Here is a 17,083-nt window from a genome sequence, read left to right as displayed (position 1 = left end):
GGGGGGGGGATGGGGGCTCGAACCATTTTCCAGTTATGATGGGGTTGCATCAGGGGTCAACACTCAGCCCATTTTTGTTTGCTCTGGTGATGGACGTACTAACGCGCCACATCCAAAGGGAGGTGTCGTGGTGCATACTATTTGCAGATGATATTGTATTAATTGACGAGATGCGGGACGGTGTGAACGCGCAATTAGAGGTATGGAGGCAGACCCTGAAATCTAAGAGTTTCAAGTTGAGCAGGACTAAGACAGAATACTTGGAGTGTAAGTTCAGCGGCGAGACTCTAGGAGGGGAAGGGGAGGTGAGACTGGACTCGGAGGCCATCCCTAGGAGAGGGAGTCTTAAATATCTCGGGTCTATTATTTAGGGGGATGAGGAGATTGATGAAGATGTCGCACATCGTATTGGGGCGGGATGGATGAAATGGAGACTCGCTTCCGGTGTTTTGACAAGAAGGTACCACCGAAATTTAAAGGCAAGTTCTACAAAGTGGTGGTCAGATCAACGATATTGTTGTAAGTTATTTTTTACTACGTGTATGTGGCCCAATAGGTTTAAGGCCCATAATTAATATTTAATTAATGAGAAAATCTCATCCGTCCGATCGGTTATTTGATGGACGTACCGGATTAAATGAGAACCTCTATAAATTGGTCATCTCCCCACCCATTAGGGTTACCATATTTTATTTTCTCTCTTCCATCACTAAAGTCGGCGGTAACGAAAGCTAGGGCAAGGGGCGAGAAACCAGTTTTGAATTAACGCTTCCGCTTCACGATGATGGCTTACGATTCAGGTATGTTTTCTGTAACGATTTTATGTAAGATTATCATGTCCAAGATCCTGGTATGCAATTAAAGTTTACGCTTACATATGATATCAGAGCATGGATATTTGAACTGATAATCTTCAATTAAAGAGATTAATTTCAAAACATACCGAGAGAAAGAATCTGGCCGAATATTCTCCGCTATTGCTACTCTCCCGCCTTTTCTCCCAGTAATTTTTCTTGGGTGTATGTTCAATATGTGTTTTGCTATCCGTCTCATGAGTGTTTACCTGTTGGCAAACAAAATAGTGGAAGGCTGCTAGAATCGTGCGGGTCAGTCATCCATTAGGAAGATAGGAAATTTTGTCACTTCCTTTTGAGTTGAAGGCCGAACAGTTTGTGGTCCATGTCTCTAGTTTGTGATAACCTAAAATCTTGTGTGTTTTTTTTTCATTATGTGATTGCGGCTGTTTCCTTTGGGAGAATGAGGAACCAGAAGTTGTAACATACATTTTTAATATTTAATCTTATAGAAGATAATACTGGTAAAATGCCATTAGAAGGTGTTATATTGGTTATCTTTTGGAGGGTTAGTCATCATTAAATTTAACTCAGTCACCAAGCAAGTGCCAAAAGGAAAAGATGAACTTATATTAATTTGAAACTAGTTATTTTTTTCTTGGGCAGTATAGTAATATGTTTTGGGCTATTAGTGTATTGGTAAAAATAAATATTACACGTGGATTTATATGAGTGGCTGATATGACAGGACACATGGATCAGTAAGAAAGCGACAGCTGGAAAGATGCATTAAAAGAGGCACGGGTCATAATAGATACGAGCAAATCACCCGCGAGAAGAGAAGAAAAGGTCACACAAGTTTAAACGATTACCTGAAGAGGTACCGACGGAATGTATCAAGACATTAAAAAGGAAAGATTCATGAATCATCAATTAATGAGCATGAATGAGCTCGGACGTTACAGAATCTGTATAAACAGTTACGATTACCAATTATAACGTCTCATTAATCTCATTAATGCTCATAATGATTCGGTCATAAAAGGGGGAAAACGTAATACTTATAGATTCCTATAAAAGGGAAAGAGATATCATTTTTACAGACACGTTCTGATTACTAATTGCAATACAATTACTTTCTTTTGCTTACTGTTGGCTATTTTTGCTACTTCATACTTCAATTTTCTTTCTTTTCATTAAGTAAATATAGTATTTCTTGAATATTAGTAGCCCGAGTACTTCTTAAAATAAGCTTTGACTGAATTACTCAATTTTTGGTTAAACAAATTGGTTCCGTTACCGGAAATCTGATAATCTTTTTGCTTTCCAAATTCTTTTTTCTGTCGAAAAATCATGTCGGCTGCTAACGACAACAACCAACAAAATCAACAAAACCAGTTGAACCAGCGGAATCAACAAGGGGATGGAACTCCAGTCCATTCACCCCGAAACTCTCCTCAACAGTCCCGAGAAGGGTCACCTGACATATCAACATCACATGCGAATGACCAACAAGGGGATTGTCAAGCTATTGATGAAGCATTGAAGCAACTAATTGCATAACAGGTCAACAATGCTCTTCAAGCTTTTGTTAGTGGGTTGCCAGCTGTACCATTAACTCCACCCCCGAATAACACCGCAACCATAGAAAATCCACGCTCATGACTCGCCAATCTGGGCAGTGGAGGAACTCCCAGCGAATCTCGCGATGGAAGGTCAGGCATTCCAGTTAATTCTGATTTACAAAGTTTAGTACTAACTTTGCAGAAACAACTCAAGGAGCAGAACGATCGCATAGAACAGATACCTGGTGTTCCACTTGTAATTAAAAGGGTAGATATTGATAAATATTCTCAACAACCCTGGAAGCCAAGTGTCGCTCCTTTGCCAATTCCAAAAAAGGTTAAGATGCCTGATATCCCGAAGTATGATGGGACAACCGATCCACGAGATCATGTAACTGCATTTACAACTGGCGTGAAAGGCAACGACTTGACCAAGCAAGAGACTGAGTCAGTGCTGGTCAAAAAATTTGGTGAAACACTCACAAAAGGAGCACTAACATGGTATTCTCTTTTACCCAAAAATTATGTTGATTCTTTGCTGAGCTTGCAGATTCATTTATAAAAGCACAGTCGGGAGCTCAAAAAGTTGAAAATATGATGGAAGACATCTTCAAGATAAAACAAGGAGATACATAGCTGCTCAGGGAATTCGTGGATAGATTCCAGCGTGAAAGAATGATGTTACCATGCGTACCTGACAATAGGGCGGCTATGGCATTTGCAAGTAACCTAAATGAAAAAAACTTAGAAGCCACGAGGAGACTCAAAGAAAGCTTACGAGAATTCCCTGCAACAACTTGGAATGATGTTTACAACAGGTATAGTACGAAATCTGCGGATAGAAGAAGATACCATCACCCAGTCACGGGGAGATGAAAGAGTAAGTTCAAGGCGACCAGAAATTGGAAAAAGGTCCGGTAAGAACAGGTACGAGCCTTACATGGGACCAGGAGGAATTCATATTCTAAACAGGAGAACCCGAGGTACGATTCCAAATCAAGGGACAGAGACGCGGGGTCATCGTCCAAATTCGAAAAGGAGCGAGACACACGAGGTGGCAACAGAAATACATAAGCGAAGATTGGTGCTTACAGTTTCAGTGTCAGTATATCCGAGTTGGTAGCTGTTTTATGAAACATGGGAGATAAGGTGCGGTGGCCAAAAAAAAATGAGATCGAACCCCAACAGAAGAAACCCAGATTTCTGGTGCGAGTTTATAATGATCACAATCATAAAACAGCATATTACATATTTCTACAAGGTGAAGTAGAGCACTTATTAAAACAAGGTTACTTAACCGATTTGTTTAGTGAGAAGGGTAAGCAAGCGTATATTAAGAATAGACACGAGCCGCCAAAACCTTTGTCACCAAAAAGAACGGTTAATGTCATAAGCGGATGGGAAGAGGTTAATGGTGTGACATATACGGCAGCAAAAAAGGTGTCAAAAATCACAGTTACCTACGGAAAACGAGTTTGCCAAGTTTTGGAAGAAGACGACATAACATTTGATGATGTAGATGCAGATGGAGTGCTGATCCCACACAATGATGCAATGGTAATATCTTTACTTGTACATGATACTAATGTGAAACAAGTTTTGATTGATCCAGGTAGCTCTGTAAATATTATTCTTTTAAGAGTGGTAAACGAAATGCAAGCTGATGACAAATTGGTACCCAAAGCACGTACCTTATCTGGACTTGACAATTCCAGCGTTGTTACAAAAGGGGAGATAATGCTCACCACATTCGCAGAAGGAGTAGTCAAGGATACAAAATTTGAAGTGATAGATATGGACATGGCATACAATATGATTCTCAGCAGACCTTGGATTCACGAGATGGATATTGTACCGTCTAGTTTGCATCAGGTTATTAAGTTCCCTTTACAGTGGGGAATTAGACAGATTCGTGGTGATCAACAGGCTTCTAGAAGTATCAATTTAGTGGCAGACTCAAGCATACAAAATGACGTTACAAATGAAAAATAGCAATTACAGAATTTAGTTGAGGGTTTAACAACTCAAACCTCAACTAGAGATGGACAAACGGATGTAGACTCAAGGCCTGACACTATTCAAGAGCCAGAAGAGAACAAAAAACATCAAAACAACAATTGAGGAACTCGAAGCTGTGGTGCTGTTTATACATTGGCCGGACTAAAAAGTTTACATCTGAACAAACCTGAGCCCAGAGATGAAAGGTAAGTTAATTAAATTTTTAAAAGCTAACGCATATTTCTTTGCTTGATCGCATTCAGATATGATAGGTATACCCTCGGAGGTGATGACCCATAAGCCGAATGAAAACCCAACACACCCTCCTGTCAAACAGAAGAAAAGGAAGTAAGGATCCTTCAAAACCAGGTGATTCAGGATGAGGTACAAAAGCTTTTAAAAATTGGGTCTATCCGAGAGGTATAATATCCTAATTGGCTAGCTAATACTGTAGTGGTACCCAAAAAGAATGGTGAGTGGCGAGTTTGTGTAGACTATACTGACTTGAATAAAGCTTGCCCTAAAGATTCTTTTCATTTACCACACATAGATCAACTAATTGATGTAACTACAGGACATGAATTGTTGATTTTTTTAGATGCCTACTCAGGATACAATCAAATAAAAATGGACCCTTTAGATGGGGAAAAAACTTCCTTTATTACAGGCAGGGGGACTTACTATTATAAAGTCATGCCTTTCGGTCTAAAGAATACTGGAGCCACATACCAGAGGTTAGTCACAAAGATGTTTCAGGAGCATCTGGGAAAAACCATGCAAGTCTACATAGATGACATGTTAGTCAAGTCAACACAGGCGGAGGATCACATCCAACATTTATCAGATACATTTCAGATTCTCCGCAAATTCAATATGAAGTTGAATCCCGAAAAATATGCATTTGGCGTATCTTCAGGTAAGTTTTTAGGTTTTCTTGTTTCTAACCGAGGAATTGAAGTAAATCCAGCACAGATTAAAGCCATCGAAGAGATAACGGATATACTCACGAGCAAAAAAGAGGTGCAGAGGTTGACAGGTAGGATAGCGGCATTAGGGAGGTTTATTTCTAAACCTTCGGAGAAAAGTTTTAAGTTCTTTTCAGTATTGAAAAAGCAAATCCAATTTGAGTGGACTGAGGAATGCCAACAAGCACTCAGAAATCTAAAAGCATACTTGTCAAACCCACCGTTGCTGTCTAAACGAAAGGACGGAGAAAGGCCACTCATCTATCTCGTTGTTGCAGAAGTGGCGGTTAGCACGATATAAGTTCGGGAAGACAAAGGTAAACAATCTCCAATTTATTATGTTAGAAAATCCTTATTGGACTGAAACTCGATATCCTCATTTAGAAAAACTTGCTTTAGCATTAATAATGGCATCTAGGAAGTTGAGGACTTACTTTCAATGTCACCCTATCTCTCTGGCGACCGTTTACCCCTTACGAAATATATTGCTTAAGCAAGAATTATCAGGTAGATTAGCCAAGTGGGCCATAGAACTAAGTGAATATGATATCACATATCAACCTAAAACTGCGATAAAATCACAGGTGTTAGCAGATTTCGTGGTAGACTTCAGCCCAGGGATGGTTACAAAAGCAGAAAAGGAACTGCAGGTATTTAACGGGTCTAATCCAGGCACTTGGACCCTATTTACTGATGGCTCCTGAAATGTTAAAGGAGTAGGTTTAGGCATTGTTCTAATCCCGCCTTCGGGAGAAACTATTAGGCAAGCCATAAATTCCATCCCATTACTAACAATGAAGCAGAATATGAAGTTGTGATTGCAGGTCTGGAATTAGCACGAGAGCTCAAAATAGAGCATGTTATAATCAAAAGTGACTCGCAGCTTATAGTTAATCAAATGCAGGGGACTTATATAGCTAGATAGGCGAGGATGCCACAATATTTGGAAAAGGCACGTGATTTGATCAGGCAATTCCAATCTTGGAAAATTGTGCAAATACATAGGGAAGAAAATGTCGAAGCAGACGCGTTGGGTATCTTGCATCCACTGCAGAAGTGACAAATGAAGAAAATGCTTCTGTAATACATTTGTTTCATTCAGCACTCGATCAAGATAAAAACGAGGTAAATTTCAAGAATTTAACCCGGGATTGGAGAAACGAGATCGTTAATTTTTTGCAGTACGGAGTTCTACTTGAAGACAAGAAAAAGGCTTAGGCATTTCGACGAAAAGCTGCCCGTTATTGTTTGGATCGAGGCAACTTATATCGAAAGATGTTCGGTGGACCTTTAGCAAGGTGTCTCGGACCTTCTCAAACAGAGTACGTGATGAGAGAAGTACATGAAGTACACTGTGGAAATCACATAGGAGGAAGATCATTGGTAAAAACCCTAATTAGAGCAGGGTATTATTGGCCTAAAATGGAAGAAGAAACAGAAAGCTTTGTGGCTAAATGTGACAAATGCCAAAGGTATAGTAACAATATGCATCGCCCAACGGAGTTATTGCACCATGGCCTTTTATGAAGTGGGGGATGGATATTGTGGGTCCACTACCACAAGTCAAAGGAAAGGTACGATTTTTACTAGTACTAACTGATTATTTTACCAAGTGGGTAGAAGTGGGTGCCTTCAAACAGATACGAGAAAACGAAGTCAGGGACTTCATTTGGCGAAACATCATATGTTGGTTTGGGGTTCCAAAAGAAATCGTATATGATAACGGACCGCAGTTCATAGGTGCGAAAATCACAGAATTCTTTCAGAGTTGGAAAACTAAAAGGATAACTTCAACACCTTATCATCCTGTAGCCAATAGGAAAGTTGAGTCAACAAACAAGGTTATTATTAATAACCTAAAGAAAAGATTAGAGGAGTCAAAAGGAAGATGGCCAGAAGTGTTACCAGGAGTCTTATGGGCTTACTGCACGACAGCGAAAACAGGCACGGGAGAGACTCCATTTTCACTTGTGTATGGTGTTGAAGCCTTAATTCCAGTTGAAATAGGTAAACCAAGTACGATATACACTCAAGCAACTGATGATTCAAACGAGGAAGAGATGCGAATAAATCTCGATCTGCTTGAAGAAAAGAGGGAAACAACCTTGATAAGGATGGCAGCGCAGAAGCAAATTATAGAACGATATTAAAATCGAAAAGCTCATCTTAGGTAATTCAAGATTGGGGACTTCATACTCAAAAAATAAGATTCGCGGTATTGCAGGAAAGGGTGCATATGAGTTAGAAACAATAGACGGCAAAGTACTCCCGTCAAATTGGAATGCTGTTCATTTGAAGAAGTATTACTTCTGAAAGAGAAAACCCCCGATTAGGTATCGCTAATACAAGGTTTAAATTAATTTAATTTAAATTGTACTAACCATTTTAGATGATAGGCACAAAGCTAGCCCACGCCAAATGATGATTTTAGAACTAAAAGACATGCGGAATGCAAAATTATCCCGGTCTAGGTTACAACCTTTCTGATAGAAATAAAAAGGGTTAAGCAGACATCATCTAAAATTATACCTCCGAGTCCCGTATGTTTTTCCTTTTCAGGAAATGGACCACATGGAAAGAATAATCAAGTGCTCGAGATTTCATACTTCAAAGCTCTAACACTTGGGGGACTATATATATATATATATGGAAGGCGAATAAGACTAGAAAAGTCAGAATTCAAGTCAAGCTTGAAGCAATCTACCCAACAAATTGAAAGTTAAGAGCGAGCAAATCAAGAGCCGAAAATTCAAGCCTGATTCAAAAACCTATGATGAAGTATACACTCGAAGATGTAAATTACAAAATCTTATGAGTATCTAGGTTAAAGGCAATATTTAGTTGAGGGTTGCAAAATATACCCTTGAATCTTGTAAAAATTTGTTAAAAAGAAAACAGTTATGAAAGAGTTGTAGATGTTATTCGAATACATGTAAAGTATACAGTTTGAAAGTTCAAGAACACAAAACTTTTTCAAGTTATTCTAAGAAATATGTATGTGCCTACTTCTTCTTTCGTATGTTTACACCAATATGAAGTGGAGACGTCTTCTTCATTAAGTGTCGTATATAAAAGGGTCCTCTTTTATAATTCGTGCTTATTCAAAACTGTCACGAAGCATCGAAGCATTTTTAATGCAAAGTTAAATAACAAAGGGAAAAATAAAAACCCAAACATTAAAATAGGCATAAAAAGCCAAAGACTTATAAATGTAAGGCAAACATTTGTCTTCAAAACCCGAAATAGGGCAAGGGTAAAAAGATAAGAGAGTAGAATAGAAACTCAAAATAAAGGTATTATAAGAGTTAGACAACAACTCAGTAATATTATAAACTTGGTTAAAACTAATTATAGAACGTAGTTCCAACCTAATTACTTGATATTAAAACCCCAAAACACCCTAGGGGTAAAATATTTCAAACATTACTAAACCCCCAAATAGGACCAGGGGTAAACTTCCAAACACTCCACCAATAAAAAAAAATGAAACAACACTTCAAACTTTCAAACTTCCACTGTGGGGCAGAATCTGAACCAGTAGGATGAAGATTGGTATCATCAATGGCAGGAGGAACAACTTGAACGGAAGGAGATTGAACAGCATCTTCACCAGTAGTAACTTTATCACCTTCGGGAATGTCAACCACAGGTGAAGAAAAGCTCCGACTCTGTTGGTTTTTCTCAATAGTTTCTTTGATCTTTGCAATCTCAGCAGCTAAGTCAAAGCCTTCTCGGCTTGCTTCCATTAAAGTATCGAGGTGTGTGTTCAAGAAGGCCCAACTAACTTCAACAACGGTCTTATCTTCGAGGGCTTCACAATCTCTTTCCCATTGCTCAATCTCACTTCTAAGCTCTTCCTTCTCATTTAAGAGCGTCATAAGAAGCCTGTAAGGGGGCAAGAGAACTCTCTAAAAATTGAACTCTGTTAGAAGATACTCGGAGATCTTCTTGGGCTTGAGTGAGTGTTTGAACGAGCTCCCTAGCGTAAACTTCTTTCTGGTTCAGTAGTTCCTTCAGACCCCTAATTTCTTCAATCGCCTTAGAAAGTTGCTCAGCAAATGAATACTCGAAAAGGTTTTTATCTTTGCCCGCCTGATTAGACGAGGATTTCCCAACTGCCAATTCAGCTGCTATTACTTTCACTTGCTACTCCAAGGTACACTTTTCTTCCTCCAAGACTTCTTTCTCAAGTTGAAGACTATCGAACTGCTCCTTCCAGTTGTCTGCCTCGATATGATAATCCTTCATTAGCTGCTCTATATAGACGATCCTCTTCATCATCTTCATACCAATGAGGTTGATCTACACAATGAAAAGGAAAATGTGAAATCAATGAAAAGGATATCACGTGCGAAATAAAAAGCTAAGGCTTATACCTTTAAAGATGAATGTACGATATCGTTCATCCGCGTTAAAGAACTGTGGCTCTCCAATTTTGACTTCTCAACTAGGCCAATTAATGATTTTTCAGCCACACATCAGCTTGGCCGGATTTCTTCAGAAGATTACCATCCTCAGAAACCTCGATGGTAACCTTTTTCATTACCCTACTAGAGGAACCAACTTCAACATGAGAAGTTGTAACAGTAGGGATAGTCGAGGGAGTCAAAATAGCCACGGGCGGAGTAGTTGTAACAGGTGCGGGGAACTGAGGGTCAACTGAAACAGATACGGGAAAAGAAACAAGAGGCGTTTCCTCGAAAACAAAGCCAAAGTCTTCATCAAACCCACGAGAAAGAGTTGTTCAGTAGAGCTACGGGGTGCGGTAGTCATCTCATCATCAGAACTTACTAAGGTAGCACCTTTAGGCTCGTACATGGGAGCAGAAATGGGAGGAGGAGTAGCTTCGTCATCTGAAATGATACGTCTCCTAGCTCGAGACCTACGAACCAATGAGCTCTCCTCCCGCTCCTCTTCACTCTCGGAACTGTGTGCTCTATCAGCTTTTCTTTTTAACGAAGAACTCAAGATTATCTCTTGAGCCATCATTAGAGAGAGAGCCTCGAAGCAGTAATCGATGCGGCACTCACACCCCGAATGGGAAACCTTGCAAAGAAAATGGTTAATAAGTGACAAAGTAAGCATAAAAGCAAGGAAGAAAGGGGAAGAGAGGGATACCATGGGTCTTGACTTTCCATCCAAACCTGTTAGAAAGGTATTCCCAAGACCTTTCTTCCATAAGAGTAACGATTAACAATTTTTCTACCCAACCACGGAAATCTGCAACTTCCTCAACAGCTTCCATGGTTGCTGAAAAATAAAAATAAAACAGCTATGAGGTTAAGGTTCTTTACAAAAAGAAGAGGAATAAAAAATATGAAAAGAAACTTACGTGCAAAATTCCACTTCTCTGGGAAGGGCATGTTCTCTTCTCCCACTAACCCACTTGTGGGAGCAGCGATGAATCGAGCATACCAACCACGATCATTGTCATCTTCAGGGCTCACTAAAACCCTCTTACTCCTGGCCACAAGGGTAAACACCAGAACAAAATAACTTGGGGGAGTAAAGATGAATCAGATGATAAAAGGTGGAGGGTAGAGAAGCCAAGTTTGACAAGTATCTAAGGCATGCCACAGCCCTCCACACAATAGGACCAATCCATCCTAAACAATTGTTGAAGAAACGACAAAACTCTATGATGACTGGGTCAATAGGTAGTCTAAAACGCAATGTAAAGGGATATGTATACACAAAAGAATAACCAGCTTTGAACGAAGTGATCCTCTGATTTGCATTAGGAACTATAATTGGGAAGTCATGTTTCCAGTGACAATCTCTCCTCACAAGGGAAATCAAACCCTTAGTAATCTGGGAAGGATAAACATCAGCACGATCATGAGAAGTCATGGAAGTGACTTGATTTCTAATCGATTCTCTATCAGTAAAGAAGGAAAGTTCAGCAGAAATAATCTCATCAACAGAGGGTTCACGAAGTGGTTCACTAGAATACCTACTTCTAGCAGAAGATCTATGTGAAGAAGAAGCCCTGGTTCTAGAAGACGATGGGGTAGTGACACTGGGTTGAGAAGAAGAACCACGGATACAGATCCTAAACTACGTAACCGGCCACCTCTTCTACTTCTAGTAGGAGCAGACGAATGGGGAAGTTCATCCACTATAACAACTTTGCAGGGATCAAGATTTGAAGAAGCCATAGTTTGATGAAAGTAAAACGTGATGAAGAATGAAAACTATAAAGAACAAGGAACATTGTAGAAAGTTTTTCGTAAAAGCAAAGGCAAAGGAGGTATTTATATAAAGAAGCAACCATCATGTAAAGGGGGTCATGAAGGAAACGTCATGATTAAACAATCACTTCATGACCGATGCAGTCGCAAAAAGCCCTAAAAATCGCTGAATAGTCGCAGATCCAATTAACGGAGGCCACGTGGCACATGCATTAAATGGAAGTGACATACGACGCGTTGGTTCTGGAGAAGACGTAATGGTACATGGGAAACGATGGCAAAAATTCCCGCCACAAATACATACCACTTCCCAAATATTCAATTGCAGAATATTCGGCAAGTGGGGGGACTATCTGTATTGGTAAAAATAAATATTACACGTGGATTTATATGAGTGGCTGATATGACAAGACACGTGGATCGGTAAGAAAGCGACAACTAGAAAGATGCATTAAAAGAGGTACGAGTCGTAATAAATACGAGCACATCACCCGCGAGAAGAGAAGACAAGGTCACACAAGTTTAAAGGATTACCTGAAGAGGTACCGACGGAATGTATCAAGACATTAAAAAGGAAAGATTCATGAATCATCAGTTAATGAGCATAAATGAACTCGGACGTTACAGAATCTTTATAAACAGTTACGATTATCAATTATAACATCTCATTAATGTCATTAATGCTCATAATGATTCGGTCATAAAAGGGGGGAAACGTAATACTTATAGATTCCTATAAAAGGGAAAGAGATATCATTTGTACAAATGCGTTCTCATTACTAATTGCAATACAATTACTTTCTTTTGCTTACTATTGGCTATTTTTGCTACTTCATACTTCAATTTCCTTTCTTGTCATTAAGTAAATATAGTATTTCTTGATTATCAGTAGCCCGAGTACTTCTTAAAATAAGCTTTGACCGAATTACTCAATTTTTTGTTAAACAATTAGGTTGGTGAAACTATTTATTGTATCTACTACGTTGCAGGGATTCCTTACGATCCAAACTGCAAATCCAAATAATAATTTCTTGTTCATGGAAATCATATGAAAGCTCCAATTGAAGGCATATGGAATTATCGTTTGATTATGGAGACTGGGCATCACCTTGATCTATTACAGACTCTTTATGTACCTTCAGTTTCTAGGAATTTGATTTCTCTTTCAAGACTTGATGTTTCTGGATTTGATTTAAAATTTGGAAATGGAAGTTTCAATTTATATAAGAATGCTATTTTTTATGGTTTTGGTTTTCTTAGTGATGGTTTATATAAGTTGAAACTCGATATTGATTTTTCTGAATCCCTTCTTACTGTTCAACATAATGTTAGAACTAAATGTAGTTCACTAGATGAAAGTTCTGCTTGCTTGTAGCATAGACGTTTGGGTCATATATCCAAAGAAAAGTTAGAAAGATTAGTAGAATGAGATTCTTCCGAATCTAATTTTACTCATCTTACTATATGTTTGGATTGCATTAAGGGAAAGCAAACCAAACATAGTAATAAAGGTGCCACAAGAAGCACCTAGCTTCTTGAAATTATACACACTCACTTTTGTGGACTCTTTGATGTTCCATCTTTTGGTGGAGAGAAATATTTTATCACTTTTATCGATGATTTTTCACGGTATGGATACATCTATTTGCTGAAAGAAAAGTCTCAAGCAACAGATGCTCTCAAGGTGTTTGTTAATGAGGTTGAAAGACAATTAGATAGAAAGGTGAAAATCATTAGGTCAGATAGAGATGGTGAATATTATGGAAAATATAATGAATCAGGACAATGTCCAGGTCCATTTGCAAAGTTCCTCGAGGAACATGGCATATGTGCACAATATACTATGCCAGGAACACCTCAACAAAATGGTGTTGCAGAAAGGCGTAATCGGACACTTATGGATATGGTTAGGAGCATGATGAGTAATTCCTCATTGCCCAAATCATTGTGGATGCATGCTCTTAAAAACGCTGTATATTTATTAAACAGGGTTCCTAGTAAGGCAGTTCCAAAGACCCATTTTGAAATGTGGACAGGAAGGAAACCTAGTTTAAAGCACCTGCATATTTGGGGTTGCCCAGCGGAAGCTAGAGTTTATAATCCACAAGAAAAGAAATTAGATTCTCGAATAGTAAGTGGTTACTTTATTGGTTACCCAGAGAAATCTAAAGGGTCTGTGTTTTACTGTCCAAACCATAGCTCGAGAATTATTGAAATCGGTAATGCAAGATTCATTGAGAATGGTGAAGTTAGTGGGAATGTTGAAAAACAAAGTGTGGAAATAAAAGAGGTAAGGGTCAATATTCTATTACCCACGAATGTACCTACTTCCACACAAATACCAAATATTGTTCCAGTTGTTGAATAACATTTTGACAACACCGAGCAACATTTAGATGAAACACTTCATGAAAAAACTAACTCACAAATATCTAACACAAATGAACCACAAGAAATGCTATTAAGAAAATCTCAACGAGTTAGAAATCGGCTATTTCGGATGATTATGTGGTTTATTTGCAAGAGTCGGATTTTGACATTGGTCTTAATAAGGATCTGATTTCATTTTCACAAGCCATAGAAAGTAATGAGTCTAACAAATGGATTGATGCCACGAAGGAAGACTTAAAATCCATGGAATACAATAAAGTCTGGGATCTTGTTGAATTGCCAGAAAGTTCTAAAAGAATCGGGTGTAGATGGGTTTTTAAGACCAAACGTGATTCAAATGGCAATATTGAACGATACAAAGCCAGACTTGTTGCTAAGGGTTATACTCAGAAAGGAGGCATTGATTATAAAGAGACATTTTCACCAGTCTCAAAGAAAGACTCGTTAAGAATTATTATGGCTTTGGTGGCTCATTATGATTTAGAGTTATATCAAATGGATGTGAAAACTGCCTTTCTTAATGGAGACCTCGAGGAGGAAGTTTATATGGACCAACCAGAGGTTTCGAAACTAAAGGAAAAGGTCAAATGGTGTGTAAACTGAAGAAGTCAATATATGGACTTAAACAAGTCTCACCACAATGGTATATAAAATTTAATGATACCATAACATCTTTTGGATTTGTGAAAAATACCGTTGATCGGTGTATATACCAAAAGATCAGTGGGAGCAAGTTTATATTTTTAGTCCTATATGTTGATGATATTCTACTTGCTGGTAATGATTTAGGCATATTATGTGAGACTAACGATTTTCTCTCTAAGAATTTCGAAATGAAAGATATGGACGAGGCATCCTATGTGATAGGAATATAAATATTCCGTGATAGATCACAAGGATTATTGGGATTGTCTCATAAAGGCTATATCGAAAGAATTCTAGAGAGATTTAATATGAACAATTGTTCAACAGGAATTTTTCCAATTAAAAAAAGGGACAAATTTAGTCTCATGCAATGACCTAAGAATGATGTAGAACGAAAGGAAATGGAATCAATTCCTTACTCTTCAATTGTTGGTAGTCTGCTCAGACCTGCACAAGACCGGATATTAGTTTTGCGGTCGGAATGCTAGGAAGATATCAGAATAACCCATGAATTGATCACTCGAAAGCTGCAAAGAAAGTTTTGAGGTACCTGAAAGGAACGAAGGATTACATGCTCATGTATAGGAGATCCAAGCATTTGGAAATTGTTGGATACTCGGATTCAGATTTCGCTGGATGTATTGACACTAGAAAATCCACGTTTGGTTATTTGTTCCAATTAGCTGAAGGAGCAATATCGTAGAACAGTGCCAAACAGTCTATCATTGCTACATCCACGATGGAAGCAGAATTTGTGGTATGTTTTGAAGCTGCAATTCATGCATTATGGCAGCGAAACTTTATTTCAAGACTTGAGATTGTCGACACTATTGCCAAGCCGCTGAAAATTTACTATGATACTTCTGCAACAGTATTCTTCTCCAAGAACGATAAGTATTCCAAAGGTGCCAAACATATGGAGTTAAAGTACTTTACCGTCAAGGAGGAAGTTTAGAAACAAAGAGTCACTTGAGCATATTAGAACAAATCTCATGATTGCAGATCCGTTAACGAAAGGTTTACAGCCAAAGATATTTAAAGAACATGTACATAGAATGGGTCTTGGCTGTATTTATGACTGATGTATTTATGATGTTTTGACACTCTGAGCTCATTTATATGTTTCTCATATACATTAGTGATTTCCTGTTTCTCATAATGGTGTACACATTATTGTTTTGAGATATTACAGGATAAGTCTCAATGAGATATTATTGTGGACCATAATATTTTATAGCTTATGGACCTGGTACGATGAGTTGCTAATGTTGTAGTATATGGAAGGGAGTATGTAGACAAATTATATATAACCGCCATAACTCACATTTAGTAGTTTATCGTATTATGGCATTTATGATGGACATTGAAGTAGAGATTTGTTTATGCGCAACTAATGTTCCTATATTAAATATTAATATTATGTGATTATTGGGCCAAATGGGAGAATGTAACTTATGTTTTTCTACGTGTATGTGGCACAATAGGTTTAAGGCCCATAATTAATATTTAATTAATGATCAAATATCATCCGTCCGATCGGTTACTTGATGGACATACCAGATTAAATAAGAACCTCTATAAATTGTTCCTCTCCCCACCTATTAGGGTTATCGTATTTTATTTTCTCTCTTCCATCACTAAAGTCGGCGGTAACGAAAGCTAGAGCAAGGGGCGAGAAACCAATTTTGAATTAACGCTTCCGCTTCACGATGATGGCTTACGATTCAGGTATTTTCTGCAACGATTTTGTGTAAGATTATCATGTTCAAGATCCTGGTATACAATTAAAGTTTATGCTTACAGTTGTATGGGGCTGAATGTTGGCCAGCAAGATTGCTCATGTCCAAAAGATGAAGGTAGCAGAGATGAGGATGTTGAGATGGATGTGCGAGCACACCAGGTTAGATAGGATCAGAAATGAGGTTATTCGCGATAAGGTGGGGATGACCTCTATTGAGGACAAGATGCGGGAAGCGCGGCCTAGGTGGTTTGGTCATATGAGGAGGAGGATCACAGACGCCCCGGTGAGGAGGTGTGAGAGATTGACATTGGAGGGCCTACGGAGAGGTAGAGGTAGGCCAAAGAAGAGGTGGGGAGAGGTGATTAGGCAAGACATGGCGCAACTTCAGCTGACCAAGGACATGACCCTTGATAGGAAGGTATGGAGGTCGAGAATTAGGGTAGTAGAGTAGGTAGTGTAGAGTGTTCATAACATTAGTATTGGCACACAGTCTCGTAATCTGTTGGTAGTAGTTTTTTATGACTAACTATTATTTTCTTTCATTGTTGATCACTTTACTGTCTTGTTGTGTTATTATGCTTTTATATGGCTTTTTGATACTGTCCCTTGTTGCCTATATTTCATTAATGTGGTACTTATACTATCCTGAGCCGAGGGTCTATTGGAAACTGCCCCTCTATCCTCACAAGGTAGGGGTAAGGTATGCGTACACACTACCCTCCCCAGACCCCACGGTTTGAGATAATACTGGGTATGTTGTTGTTGTAATATATATATATATATATATATATAT

This window comes from Nicotiana attenuata, unplaced genomic scaffold (genome assembly GCF_001879085.1).
Source record: "Nicotiana attenuata strain UT unplaced genomic scaffold, NIATTr2, whole genome shotgun sequence".
Lineage (NCBI taxonomy): Eukaryota > Viridiplantae > Streptophyta > Magnoliopsida > Solanales > Solanaceae > Nicotiana > Nicotiana attenuata.
The sequence above is the reverse complement of the archived record's forward strand: the minus strand, read 5'-3'. Positions refer to the sequence as shown.